Source organism: Atractosteus spatula, chromosome 10, assembly GCF_055471065.1.
Source record: "Atractosteus spatula isolate fAtrSpa1 chromosome 10, fAtrSpa1.hap1, whole genome shotgun sequence".
Lineage (NCBI taxonomy): Eukaryota > Metazoa > Chordata > Actinopteri > Semionotiformes > Lepisosteidae > Atractosteus > Atractosteus spatula.
In genome coordinates, this window is record NC_142715.1 from 5,082,357 (window position 1) to 5,097,281 (window position 14,925).

Genomic DNA, 14,925 nt, shown 5'->3' on the forward strand with positions numbered 1-14,925 from the left:
CATTTCAAGCTGGTTACACTACTCCTTCCGGACATTCATTCCCTTTTCAAAGTCAGTCGTTTTGCTGTAGTCTGCATCATTTAGGCTGATTATCAAGGTTAGCCTTTATTTGGTCATGGGGGCCTCGGTACTGTATGCTAATTCTAAAGACAGTTTCACCCGTTTTCTGATTGCTAGGTTCTGTACCAGCGCAGACATGTCAAACAGTGAATGGCTGTACCTCTATTGTATCCGTGCTCAGTGAATGAAATCAGTAATAAATGAATATATATATAGTTATATGAAAAACAAGTGGTTTATCGACTCATCTTCATTTGCAGATTTAGAGGCAGCTTCGATATGCGTTTTACAAGCGGGTTTTTTTTTTATATGGGTCACACACATGCCATAGCAACAAAACATCTGTAGAGATGAGGCTATAGATCACCTTTCCATCCTCCAGGTTTTCCCCCCAAAGCCTACGGCACCAACGGCAACTCCTGCTGGCCGAAAAAGCAAGAGCTTGCAGCACCTGGTATTCCCAGGTGGTCTCCCATCCAAGTACTAACCAGGCCCAACCCTGCTTAGCTTCTGAGATCAGATGAGATCGGGCACGTTCAGGGTGGTGGGGCCACAAGCGAAATCAGCACCGCCTGACTCGCTACTTGAAGCTGTGTGTGGCTGGGGCTCCGTGCCCCCCCAGCGGGACTGAAGAATCGTTCGTGTGCAACTCTTTGGAAAGGAGCCTCTTTCCAAATCGCGTTGCGTGCCTTTATGTTGGCGAATGTGCTCCCTTGTGTTGGCTTGTCCCGCACTGGAGGAGGACAAACAAACTGCACGGAGGAGCACAAGGCAAGTCTTCACAAGACAAAAACCTCCAGTGCACAGCACTCTGAAAACATTTCTGGGCTGTCGCGTGTTTATTTCAGCACCTAAAGCGCACCAGTCCAACACGTCGGCCGGGCGCGCGGCGCCTCCGCCCTCTTGTGGCCTTGCGGCGTCAGAGCAGGAGGCTCCTTCTCGCTGCCTTTCCGCTGTGTTGCAGAGCCCCGAGAGGGAACCTGGAGCGCACACTTTGTGGGGGGCGGGGGACCGCGTTCGCGCTCTGCCCCCGGTCTCTTGCGCAAGTACTAAATCTCACGGCGCCAGCCAGCGGCCAGGAGACAAGTACAATATCGCGGGACAGGGGGACCTCGTCATTGATTGTTACATATGAGACGGGGATTAGGAGGAGACCCCGACTGATTGGTAAAGGGGAACACTAACACCAGAGTGACACCCCCGGCGTCTCTTTTTGAGAGACGCCTTGGGATTTCTTAATGGCCAAGGAGGGTCGGGACCTCGGTTTTACGCCTCCCCCGAAGGACGGCGCCTGTTTGTGCAGCAGAGTGTCGCCCTCAGGATGCTGGGGCATAAGAAAGCCACACAGAGCGCAGGGTGAGCGCTCCCTACTGGTCCCAGTCACACCTCTTGCAGGAGCAGCAGCAACCTGAGCTTTTCCGGGGGGAATCTCCCATCCGGGTGCCGGCTAGGCTCACACCTGCTGGGCTGCCGTGGGTGAGCCCAGTCGAGAGTCGCAGGGTGAGATCTAGTCACCGGGGAGAAATGATACAAGCGAAGGATTACTCGGCTCCCAGCACTTGAAAAGACCGACAAATGACTCGTTCCCGCCGGAGCTGAATGTACCTGCATGTGTCGTGTCGTCTTCTTCCCCCGCCCCGCTGTGTTTGCTGTATTGTCTTTGAAGCCGGCCCCCGAGACGAGACGGGCTGTTCCTGTGCCCCAATTAACACTTTACAGGTGCCATTCCCAGGCGTTGTGGCCATTGTCGGTGGTCACACGCGATAAGATAAGGTGGAGGAGAGCGGGGCATGCCCAGCGCCAGACATTCAAGGAGGGGGCTGTGCGAGGTGAGGTGAGGTGCGACACGCCGGAGCCCCGACGCTGCTAATGCGGAGCACTTGTTGAACTGGCATTGAAAGGACGTGTGCGCACGGAGCGAGCCTTCCCTGCGGCGGAGCGTGGAAACTTTCTCCCCGCGCTGCAGGAGTTGTGTGCGCTGCAGCGGTGCCGAGAGAACAGCACAGAAGGCAGCAGGCTCTGGAGAGCGGGTAAGAGACGGAGCCTTGTGGGCAGGCGAGCAGGCCCGTTTTTTGGAAATTGCTGAAAAGGCTCTGGTGTTTGTTCGGTGTGTGGCAGGCGCACGACGCGAGCTTGCGTAGCGATCTGCCGGTCTGGTGTTATGCAAATGAGGCCGAATTGCGTCCCGGGACATGCTGCGAATGCGCAATGGCGACTGCAGATGTGTAGGAAACGGCGCGCTCGTCTTCTCGTTTTGCCCACACTTTTGAGTGTTAGGGTGGCGTGTGAGTGTGCGAAAGAGTGGGCCCAGCAGGAGGCGGTGGCGTGCGGGGCGAGGAGCTGGCCTAGGCTGCGCGATTTGTGCTGTGGGTGCGGGCCGCTTGCAGGGACTTGTACAGCTCATACAGATGCAGCCATTCAAAATGCGTGAGGTATTTCGCGGCATATCCCGGTGGGCGTGTCACAGTATCACGCGGTATGACGCAGTTAACGTGGTGTCACGTGGTTAACTATCCGGCGTCGCCTTGTAAAACCGCCAGGGGGAGCTTAACCTCTCATGTACAGCATTTGAGCCTTTAATTTTGAACTGTGTATTACAGCATGTTAATCATCAGTCATTAAAATGTTGGTATATTTTATGAAAGCAAGATTGCTCAGTTGGACAAAAGTACACAACCTACCTTTATCAGAAATATTTATGCATCAAAGCCTTTACTGAAGATATTACTAATAGTATTAATAATGGATGACTTTAGACAAGCTGTATAGTCAAAGTATTATTTCTTTAGCACATTTGTACAAACACTTGGAATCTGTCCAAGCCATACTTTGTCAGGCATTTTGTTTTACTTCAACGGGCATAAAAACTTCCTAGCTTTTAACAGGGCGTTTCATAATTTCTAACTACGAAAATGATTTAAAATGCGACACTTATCATTCAACTAGAGCTCAAAACATCACAAGGATCCTCAAGAGCACAGCAAAGAGTGTATTAAAAGACACTTGTATTTATCAACGCTTTCTTTTCCGTATACCAGATTTTATGGAACCACTTCAGAGGGGTGTCAGCCAGTCAGATTCCAGGAATCGGCACTTTAAAGGAAAAATACACACCGGTATTCCATTTCTCCCTAACGATTTTAAGCATCGAAGTATTTAACTAGCATGTGAAATAGCGTGTGAAAAAGTGGTAGTTTTAAGCTTTTCTGCTAATATAATATGGAATCGATATTGATTTAAATCGTGTTCTGATTTAAATCGCAAACGCGTGTTTAATTATATGTGTTTTGTAATCATAATCAGGCTAATGCAACATAAATTGATACAGTATCTTTGTCTTCTAAGCATCTTAATAAACTTTCAGCATAGCTTTCTACCCGTCAAGATTTATATTTCTTGGGATTTTGGGATCAAACGTGGAAGGATTAGATTATAATCGTTTTTATTTGTCAAATACGTGATTGTATTTCTGAATGTTATGTGACACCTACAGTAGTTCACTGCTTTAAATACATCGAATTAAGAAAGTTATGTGTAGCACTTTAGATCTTTTTTCTGAACCAGGGAAAATCTGATCATGTTTCTCTATAACAATAATAAAAAAAACTTTATTTTACATATCGCCTTTAAAAGTGGCATCTCAAAGCAATACAGTAGATCGAAAAACAGTTAAAAGGGACCAAATTAAATACCAGACAATCGCAAACGCATTTTCAATAAAATTATTTTATTCATTCAGCAGTTTGTGAGAGGAACATCCAGCAGGGAGAGACACACACACCGGTTTTCATTGACAAAATTGTTTTTTTTCAATTCCTTTTGTCTAACAGGAATGTTTTGTTTGTGGACAGACTGTTAGACAAGAGGAAAAGACCGCCTCCTCCTACGAAGCATTAATCGCGTATCTAAGGAAAATTGCAGTATACCTTTGTTCATGCACATCAATATACAGTACAGTATCTCAATTTGTATTTCGATAAAAAAAATCGTTTGCCCAGCCACTACTGTTGTTATTGTTTTTATCCTGTAAAGCGTTTTCTTTTTCTGCGTTTTCCATTTCCTTTTTCTGATCACTCGCTTTCTGGATACACATCTCACCTGTCCTGTTCTTTGTTTTCCTGGTTTGCTGATTATGCCTGCTGCGGTCCACTCCTACCCTCACACCTAAAGAATACTATTTTAAATTTCTTGGCGCAGTTCATTAACCCTTGTATGTGCTGTCCGCGCCCAAAATGCATTTAAAAAAAAAGTAAAAAACCGCGCTCAAAATGCAATTTAGAGCTTAATAAGATACACTCCACAGGCAAAATTAAAGACGATTATAATCTGTAATCTTTCCACTTGTACTGTGAGTCATCGGACAGTTTCTGCTTTGTGTAAGGATGGTGAGAAAGCTGTGTTCAATGTATTTAAGGGACTCAAAAGTAAAAGAAGATGCTTCATATTGCTTGACTAATTTTAAAAACCAAGTTATAAATGCAGACGCTCCCTCGGTGCCGCACCGGGTGTAAATATCAAAGTATACATTCCCAACAAGAATTGTACCCATCTGTCATGCAAATAAAACACCTTGAATTGAATTGAGGGAGAGATGGGGGTAGTGGGACAGAGATACTGTAGACAGACTCAAGGCAAATAAGATACTTATGGGTACGCAGGCATTCACGACAGCAACATACGAAACGTTTGCACGTACTGTATAGTTAAGTTATTACTTGGTTTTCAAAGTGCAACGAAATACAATATTGTTGTTGCTGCTGTTCTGGTTGTTTTTATCCCGTAAAGCGTTTTGAGAAGCCACCTTTAAAGGCGATATATACTGTAAAACCAATGATTCTTATGGAATGTGTTCCGCAGGAGATTCAAATTTTTATTTATTTATTTTTTAATCGCGTATCTTAGGAAATCTCAGTATAACTTTGTTCATGAACAGTGGCATGTTACATTATCATTCGTTTTTTTAACAAGGCTCGCCAGCTAATGTGAATCGAAACCTGTCTTGCTAGCTTTTAAAGTCGTGCATGTGTAAACTGTACTAGAGGGCATGCAAGTTACTCTGCCCCTTTCGGCTGCAGGGAGTCCCTCTGCTGCAACACACAGCAGACAGAACGGGAGACTATTGCCTTTCATATCTGACACCAGTGAAGTAAAAGGGGTGTCTAAAGGGGTGACTTCAGACCACATTTTAGTTACTTTATTTTGTTTACTTTTAACATTTCTGTAATTTACAGTAGATGTCACAATAGAAACCCGAAGCCTATTATACTCAGTCTAGCCTTGGATCCTCTGAGTCCCTTGACTCAGTTATTGCATATTAATTTCTTGAGATACGCGATTCCATATTATATTCCCTTTTAATCAAATTCTAAAAGTATGCTTGTTGACTCCGGTATCGCGTTAGTTAAAGACTTCGATGCTTAAAATGTTTAGGGAGAAATGGAATACTGGTGTGTATGTTTTCGTTAAAGTACCGAGACCAGCCATATACTGAATGTTTAAGTTCCAAAATTAATATCGTTTATGGACTTCACACGCGTTGCAGTATGCTCCTATTCTTTTTATGCTCAGGCACTAAAATCTCCCTTCTGCTTTGTGTAAGGATGGTATCAAGAGCAATCTTAAGTGGTGAGAAAGCTGTGTTCAATGTATTTAAGGGACTCAAAAGTAAAAGAAGATGCTTCATATTGCTTGACTAATTTTAAAAACCAAGTTATAAATGCAGACGCTCCCTCGGTGCGCTGCTCTGGTGCGCCGGCTGTTACACAGTGCCTGTCTGCCGTAAGCGTTACAATATACATACCCAACACTGCTTGTACCCATCTGTCATGCAAATAAAACACCTTGAATTGAATTGAATTGAGGGGAGAGGGGGGGAATACTAAAGCCAATACTGGCTCAATACCCTCAATGGGCTTTGACGTGCTAATGCGTTGGTTTAACAGTCCGGGTGTGGCAGGCTTCCAATGTCAACTCGACTCGATTGGAAGACAATGAACGTATTTTAGCCCTAAATGAATTAATAGCAAACATGGTTTACATAAAATACATTTTTCCAAGAAAGTTTATAATAATACGATCTATAGTTGAAATCTGAGCCTACTTTAAAAATAAAGGAAAAGCATTTTCAGAGAGTAATCATGCTGTGTTTATGTAGAAAAAGCGATTAGGTTTACGAGCAATCTAATTACCTATTCGCTTAAAACGCTATTAAAAATTTACTCTGTTGCACACACACACACAATAGAAGCAGGCACCGCTGTCAGAAGGGAAGATATGTTCAAAATATCGCAAATATCGATCATGTTGCGATATTTTGAAATATAAAAGTCAATTGATTGTCCATAATATCGCTATTCTATTTTTTCGAAGAAATGTTTGTTAAAAGAAAAGTGCAGCACCAGCTGGATTCGAAAACACAACCTGTCAGCTGGTAGTCACGTCTACAAGACAGCTCACATGAACAGGCAGGCGAAACAGCCCTACACAGCCCTGTCGCAGCACGCGAATACCGTTATTAAATTCTTTAGATACGCGATTCCATATTATATTCCCTTTTAATCAAATTCTAAAAGTATGCTTGTTGACTCCGGTATCGCGTTAGTTAAAGACTTCGAAGCTTAAAATGTTTAGGGAGAAATGGAATACTGGTGTGTATTTTTTTCTTTAAAGTACCAAGACCAGCTATACACTGTATGTTTATGTTCCAAAATTAATATCGTTTATGGCCTTCACACGCGTTGCAGTATGCTCCTATTCTTTTTATGCTCAGCTACTAAGATTTCCCTTCAGTGGTAAAATTCAATACCTACAACGGGCACAGCAAAGACGTTTACTGTCTTTCCACGACAGACCAACGGACCACGAGTGCCCCTGTCGGTCAACCAATCACGTACTGCGGTGCCCCGCGTCATCTTGCGTCATACTGAGCGACGTCACCTGCGGTACGTGTCTGTAACGCGCACTTTGAATGGCTGCATCTGTACTTACCTGGCAGGGGAGATACCTTGATCAAGAAAGAGGTTCACCCAGGGCGAGGCTCGGCCATTGCACTCCGGCTGTGCTGACCCCTGCGAATTCCCCAAATGTGGGAATCTCGACTGCATCATTTCTGGTAGTGGGGGACTGCGTTCGCGCTCTCCCCTGATGTGCTTGGTCCAATATCAGATACGGAAGAGTTACGCCACCACGAGCTGCGATAGGATCCCAGTTCGAAAGGAGTCGATGCCACTGCCGGTTCCCGGTTTCTTTTAGTTAGAGGTCCGGAGAAGCATTTCAAGCTGGTTACACTACTCCTTCCGGACATTCATTCCCTTTTCAAAGTCAGTCGTTTTGCTGTAGTCTGCATCATTTAGGCTGATTATCAAGGTTAGCCTTTATTTGGTCATGGGGGCCTCGGTACTGTATGCTAATTCTAAAGACAGTTTCACCCGTTTTCTGATTGCTAGGTTCTGTACCAGCGCAGACATGTCAAACAGTGAATGGCTGTACCTCTATTGTATCCGTGCTCAGTGAATGAAATCAGTAATAAATGAATATATATATAGTTATATGAAAAACAAGTGGTTTATCGACTCATCTTCATTTGCAGATTTAGAGGCAGCTTCGATATTCGTTTTACAAGCGGGTTTTTTTTTTATATGGGTCACACACATGCCATAGCAACAAAACATCTGTAGAGATGAGGCTATAGATCACCTTTCCATCCTCCAGGTTTTCCCCCCAAAGCCTACGGCACCAACGGCAACTCCTGCTGGCCGAAAAAGCAAGAGCTTGCAGCACCTGGTATTCCCAGGTGGTCTCCCATCCAAGTACTAACCAGGCCCAACCCTGCTTAGCTTCTGAGATCAGATGAGATCGGGCACGTTCAGGGTGGTGGGGCCACAAGCGAAATCAGCACCGCCTGACTCGCTACTTGAAGCTGTGTGTGGCTGGGGCTCCGTGCCCCCCCAGCGGGACTGAAGAATCGTTCGTGTGCAACTCTTTGGAAAGGAGCCTCTTTCCAAATCGCGTTGCGTGCCTTTATGTTGGCGAATGTGCTCCCTTGTGTTGGCTTGTCCCGCACTGGAGGAGGACAAACAAACTGCACGGAGGAGCACAAGGCAAGTCTTCACAAGACAAAAACCTCCAGTGCACAGCACTCTGAAAACATTTCTGGGCTGTCGCGTGTTTATTTCAGCACCTAAAGCGCACCAGTCCAACACGTCGGCCGGGCGCGCGGCGCCTCCGCCCTCTTGTGGCCTTGCGGCGTCAGAGCAGGAGGCTCCTTCTCGCTGCCTTTCCGCTGTGTTGCAGAGCCCCGAGAGGGAACCTGGAGCGCACACTTTGTGGGGGGCGGGGGACCGCGTTCGCGCTCTGCCCCCGGTCTCTTGCGCAAGTACTAAATCTCACGGCTCCAGCCAGCGGCCAGGAGACAAGTACAATATCGCGGGACAGGGGGACCTCGTCATTGATTGTTACATATGAGACGGGGATTAGGAGGAGACCCCGACTGATTGGTAAAGGGGAACACTAACACCAGAGTGACACCCCCGGCGTCTCTTTTTGAGAGACGCCTTGGGATTTCTTAATGGCCAAGGAGGGTCGGGACCTCGGTTTTACGCCTCCCCCGAAGGACGGCGCCTGTTTGTGCAGCAGAGTGTCGCCCTCAGGATGCTGGGGCATAAGAAAGCCACACAGAGCGCAGGGTGAGCGCTCCCTACTGGTCCCAGTCACACCTCTTGCAGGAGCAGCAGCAACCTGAGCTTTTCCGGGGGGAATCTCCCATCCGGGTGCCGGCTAGGCTCACACCTGCTGGGCTGCCGTGGGTGAGCCCAGTCGAGAGTCGCAGGGTGAGATCTAGTCACCGGGGAGAAATGATACAAGCGAAGGATTACTCGGCTCCCAGCACTTGAAAAGACCGACAAATGACTCGTTCCCGCCGGAGCTGAATGTACCTGCATGTGTCGTGTCGTCTTCTTCCCCCGCCCCGCTGTGTTTGCTGTATTGTCTTTGAAGCCGGCCCCCGAGACGAGACGGGCTGTTCCTGTGCCCCAATTAACACTTTACAGGTGCCATTCCCAGGCGTTGTGGCCATTGTCGGTGGTCACACGCGATAAGATAAGGTGGAGGAGAGCGGGGCATGCCCAGCGCCAGACATTCAAGGAGGGGGCTGTGCGAGGTGAGGTGAGGTGCGACACGCCGGAGCCCCGACGCTGCTAATGCGGAGCACTTGTTGAACTGGCATTGAAAGGACGTGTGCGCATGGAGCGAGCCTTCCCTGCGGCGGAGCGTGGAAACTTTCTCCCCGCGCTGCAGGAGTTGTGTGCGCTGCAGCGGTGCCGAGAGAACAGCACAGAAGGCAGCAGGCTCTGGAGAGCGGGTAAGAGACGGAGCCTTGTGGGCAGGCGAGCAGGCCCGTTTTTTGGAAATTGCTGAAAAGGCTCTGGTGTTTGTTCGGTGTGTGGCAGGCGCACGACGCGAGCTTGCGTAGCGATCTGCCGGTCTGGTGTTATGCAAATGAGGCCGAATTGCATCCCGGGACATGCTGCGAATGCGCAATGGCGACTGCAGATGTGTAGGAAACGGCGCGCTCGTCTTCTCGTTTTGCCCACACTTTTGAGTGTTAGGGTGGCGTGTGAGTGTGCGAAAGAGTGGGCCCAGCAGGAGGCGGTGGCGTGCGGGGCGAGGAGCTGGCCTAGGCTGCGCGATTTGTGCTGTGGGTGCGGGCCGCTTGCAGGGACTTGTACAGCTCATACTTACCTGGCAGGGGAGATACCTTGATCAAGAAAGAGGTTCACCCAGGGCGAGGCTCGGCCATTGCACTCCGGCTGTGCTGACCCCTGCGAATTCCCCAAATGTGGGAATCTCGACTGCATCATTTCTGGTAGTGGGGGTCTGCGTTCATGCGTTCTCCCCTCGCAGTGGCATGCCCGCAGTTCTTGTCTTTCCAAAGGTCTAGAAGGCAATCGAAGATCCTGAAGAGTGCTTGAGCTGGTATCGCTCTAGGTTGAGCCTAGGGGGTTAAGGCCAAGCAGCAGCTGAGCTGGGTGGGATCCGGCAGCAACGTTTTCTCTCTGCTCTCTCCTCTCCCCTCCCCCCCCCCCTTTCTTTTGCTCCGCCTCCTTGGCCTCTTGGCTGGGAGTAGGTATACGTGGCCTGCCCACGGTGCCTGCTTTCTTCCTCGAGACTCGGAAGCGCTATCCTCTCTCTCTCTGCCTCCTTGGCCTCCTTGGCCTCTTGGCTGGGAGCAGGTACACGTGGCCTGCCCGCGGTGCTTGCTTTCCACCTTGAGACTCGGAAGCGCTATCCGCTCCCGCTCTCTCTCTCTCTCTCCCTCTCTCTCTGCCTCCTTGGCCTCTTGGTTGGGAGCAGGTACACGTGGCCTGCCCGCGGTGCTTGCTTTCTTCCTCGAGACCCGGAAGCACTTTCCGCTCTCCTCTCAATTCAATTCAATTCAATTCAATTCAAGGTGCTTTATTAGCATGACCGATGGGTGCAATCAGTGTTGCCAAAGCAAATGAAAGTAATGATATTTACATGAAACAAAACAAAAATAGAAGTAAAATAAAGTCTACAGACATATTACAGACATTTACAACAAAGACATATTATAATATATTGACATATTCTGTAGGCGGCTGGAGCATTATTGGGAGACAGACTCACTGTTCCTCAGGGTGTGACAGGAGATCACATACTGGGCTGCCAGTTCAACTGAGTTCCCTCCTCCCTCTCCCAGTAGGATTGGGACCCGTTGTGATTCTGGCAGGTGTGGGAACTCTGGGATTAGATTTCTGAATTTAGGGAAGAATGTTTCTCTAATCCCAGAGTATCTGTCACAGTGCAGTAGGAAGTGCACCTCTGTCTCTGTTTCTCCCCGCTGGCAGTGGGAGCACAGCCTGTCCTCTTTGGGCAGCCAGGTCTGCCTGTGTCGCCCAGTTTCTATGGCCATGCTGTGGTCACTGAGCCTGTACTTCGTCAGGGTCTGTTTCTGTTTGTTATTTTTTATTTTGGTCAAATATTCAGCTAGTGTGTATTGTCTGTTTAAGGTTCTGTAACATTCCAGTTTATGTTGTGTCTGTGTGTGTGTGTCCCAGTGTGTGAGATATTGCTGTTTGATCTGTGCTGTGATGTGGTTGAGTCTGGGTTGTGGTGCTCTAGCAGTGCTGTCCTGAGGCTGGTTAGTGTCGGTGTGGCTCAGGTCGGTGAGCCTCAGGACCAGCTGGCTCAGGGGGCTCTGTTTTGGGCTCAGCTCTTGGCTCAGCAGGGCTTTGTGGTGGTAGGAATTTTGGTCACTGTTTTTTAGGTGTAGCCAATACTTGAATATTCTTTTCTGTATGTTTATCAATAGTGGGTACTGGCCTAATTCGGCCCTGCACCCGTTGTTAGGAGTTCTTCTCTGCACACGGAGGATGTTTCTACAGATCTCCATGTGCAGAGTTTCTGTGGGGTGTTTGTCCCATTGGGTGTAATCCTGGTCTGTGAGGGGACCCCACACTTCACTGCCGTATAGGGCAATGGGTTGGATTACACTTTCAAGTATTTGGAGCCTTTGTTGGTGGGTTGATGTTGAAGAGCCTCCTTCTTATTGCGTAGAAAGCCCTGAGTGCCTTCTCCCTCAGTGCCTTCACTGCCAGGTCAAAACTCTTGGAAGAGCTGATGGTGAGACCGAGATATGTGTAGCTGGATGTGTGCTCCAATGTGTTGTTGTTCAGTGTGAATTTGTACCTGTTTCCCTGGGGTCTGGCTTTCTTCTGGAAAACCATAACTCTGGTCTTGTCCAGATTGACTGTCAGTGCCCAGGCCTGACAGTACTGCTCCAGCAGTGCCAGGTTCTGCTGCAGCCCCTGTTCTGTGGGCGACAGCAGGACCAGGTCATCTGCGTAGAGCAGGAACTTGATTTCTGTGTCGTGTAGTGTGAGACCAGGAGCTGCAGACTGCTCCAACATTCCTGCTAATTCGTTGATATAGATATTGAACAGTGTTGGGCTCAGGCTGCAGCCCTGTCTCACCCCGCGGCCTTGGGTGAAGAATTTAGTCCTTTTGTTTCCAATTTTCACTGCACATTTGCTCTCTGAATACATTGATTTAATTATGTCGTACACTTTGCCCCCTATGCCGCTTTGGAGTAGTTTATAAAACAATCTCTCATGCCAAATCGAGTCAAATGCTTTTTTGAAATCGACAAAGCAGGCAAAAATTTTTCCTTTGTGTTTTTGGTGGACGTGTTTGTCTATCAGTGTGTGCAGGGTGTAAATGTGATCAGATGTGCGGTGATCTGGCAAGAAGCCAATCTGACTTTTACTCAGGACATTGTGTTCGGTAAGGAAGGCCAGTATTCGTGTATTTAGGATACTGCAGAATACCTTCCCCAGGTTACTGTTCACACAGATGCCCCGGTAGTTGTTGGGATCGAGTCTATCTCCACTCTTATAGATGGGCGTGATCAGTCCTTGGTTCCAGGCCTCGAGGAAACATCCAGCTGTCATGATGAGATTGAAGAGTTTGAGCAGGGCTTGTTGCAACTTTGGGCTGCTGTGTCTCAGCATCTCATTTATGACACCATCATGGCCACAGGCTTTGCGTGGTCTGAGGGCCTGGAGTTTGTCCAGTAGCTCCTGCTCAGTGATTGGGGAGTCTAAGGGGTTTTGGTTGTCTTTGATAGCCAATTCCAAAATTTTGAGTTTTTCATAAATGGTGTTTTGGTCTGATTGATTTGTATTTGGGAGCTTTTCATAGAGATTTTCAAAGTATGTTTGCCAGATTGTTCCATTTTGGATGGCCAATTCTTCTGGTTTTGATTTGTTTAAGTTGTTCCACTTCTCCTAGAAACAGTTCTGATTTAGTGACTCCTCAATTTCTGCAAGTTGTTTGTCTATGTATGTGTTTCTTTTCTTTTTCAGCATGTGTTTGTAAAGTTTTACCATGTCACAGTACCTGAGTCGCAGATCTGTGTTGTGTGGTTGTCTGTGTTTTTCATTTGAGACTTTTCGTAGTGCATTTCTGATGTTTTTGCACTCCGTATCAAACCACTTTTCTTTTGCTTTTTGGTAGTTTTTTGATTTAGTTGTTTTTAGCTTAGATTTTGATGCTAGTTTGTGGAATAGGTGATTTAGTTTTTGTGTGGCCAAGTTGATGCCTAATTTGTTGGTTTGATACGGAGTGTTTAGGAATGTGTCCATCAGTGTCTGAATTTCGTCATGGCCCAGTGCAGTTTGGTATCTGTCTAGGCTGTCTGTGTCCCATCTGTATGCCTGGTTGAGGTCATACAGCTGGCTGGGCTGTGTCAGTGTGTCTCTGTACTGGTGTGCTCTCTTCATGTAGAGTGTGATCTGGCTGTGGTCGGACAGGGGAGTTTGTGGCCTGACAGTGAAGGCACTGATACAGGAGGGGTCCAGGTCGGTGATGGCGTAGTCCACCACACTGCTACCCAGAGCTGAGCTGTAGGTGAACCTGCCTAGAGAGTCCCCTCTAGTCCTGCCGTTGACGATGTACAGGCCCAGCCCTTGACAGAGCTGCAGCAGCTCGCGCCCGGTGCTGTTGACCTATCTCTCAATAATAGTAATACACTTTAACGAGTTGAACCAGTTCTTTAACAGGTTTGATTCTGGGTCCTCTGTGGCGCAACACCCATCCCCCCACAGCCACACGCTCCCTAACCCTTCACAGCTGCGACTGCCCAATACCTCCTCCATCCCCCCACAAACATGGCCGCCTACAGCCACAACCCCCGACGGCTACTCACCCACCCATCCCCCACAGCTGCCACTCTCCAACACCTCCGCCATTAACACCTGCAGCACTAAAAGCACTATGAGCACCAACCCCCAGGCCAGGCTGACCATCACAACTGACCAGGTGAAGAAGGAGCTGAAGAGGCTGCACGAGGGTAAGGCCGCAGGACCAGATAACATCTGTCCCAGAGTTCTGAGGGCCTGTGCTGATCAGCTGAGCGGAGTGCTCCAGCAACTGTTCAACCTGAGCCTGCGCTTGGAAAGAGTCCCGGTGCTCTGGAAGACATCATGCCTGGTCCCGGTACCAAAGAAAGGGCGCCCCTCTGTCCTCAACGACTACAGACCAGTTGCACTGACTTCTCACATCATGAAGACACTGGAAAGGCTGGTCTTATCCCACCTGAGACCCCTGGTCAGCTCATCACTGGACACCCTACAGTTTGCCTACCAGCCCAGTGTTGGTGTGGAGGATGCGATCATCTACATGCTGCAAAGGGCCTACTCACACCTGGACAGGGCTGGCAACACTGTAAGGATCATGTTTTTCGACTTCTCCAGTGCCTTCAATACCATCCAGCCCTTACTTCTAAGGAGGAAGCTGGAAGAGATGCAAGTCGATGCCTCCACGACCTCGTGGATCACTGACTACCTGACAGGCAGACCACAGTCTGTGAGACTTCAGAACTGTGTGTCTGAACAGGTAGTGAGTAACACAGGGGCACCTCAAGGGACAGTTCTTTCTCCATTCCTCTTCACCCTCTATACTTCGGACTTTAAGTACAACTCAGAGTCATGCCACCTGCAGAAGTTCTCAGATGACTCTGCAATTGTGGGATGTATCAAGGGTGAGCAGGAGGAGGAGTACAGAGGACTGGTCAGCAGCTTTGTGGAGTGGTGTGGGGTAAACCACTTGGAACTGAATGTTACAAAGACAAAGGAACTGGTGGTAGATTTCAGGAGGAAAAAGGTCAAACCTACTCCTGTCTACATCCATGGGAGTGGCGTGGAGATGGTGGACTCGTACAAGTACCTGGGAGTGCACATCGACGATAGACTGGAATGGTCTAAGAACACCGAGGCCATCTATAAGAAGGGACAGAGCCGACTCTACTTCTTGAGGAGGCTCAGGTCCTTCAATGTGTGTAGTAAGATG

At 48.2% G+C, this 14,925-nt stretch overlaps 4 non-coding genes across 4 annotated transcripts; 2 read left to right on the top strand and 2 right to left on the bottom strand.

Moving 5' to 3' along the window:
- Nucleotides 1–499: 499 nt before the first annotated feature.
- LOC148824520 (5S ribosomal RNA) lies at nt 500–618 on the bottom strand. The gene has a single exon (XR_016093067.1). It is a non-coding gene; the product is annotated as a 5S ribosomal RNA (ribosomal RNA).
- Nucleotides 619–7,039: 6,421 nt separating this feature from the next.
- LOC148824521 (U1 spliceosomal RNA) lies at nt 7,040–7,203 on the top strand. The gene has a single exon (XR_016093049.1). It is a non-coding gene; the product is annotated as a U1 spliceosomal RNA (small nuclear RNA).
- Nucleotides 7,204–7,827: 624 nt separating this feature from the next.
- LOC148824522 (5S ribosomal RNA) lies at nt 7,828–7,946 on the bottom strand. Its single transcript, XR_016093069.1, has one exon. It is a non-coding gene; the product is annotated as a 5S ribosomal RNA (ribosomal RNA).
- Nucleotides 7,947–9,790: 1,844 nt separating this feature from the next.
- On the top strand, nt 9,791–9,954 carry LOC148824523 (U1 spliceosomal RNA). The gene has a single exon (XR_016093449.1). It is a non-coding gene; the product is annotated as a U1 spliceosomal RNA (small nuclear RNA).
- Nucleotides 9,955–14,925: the final 4,971 nt, after the last annotated feature.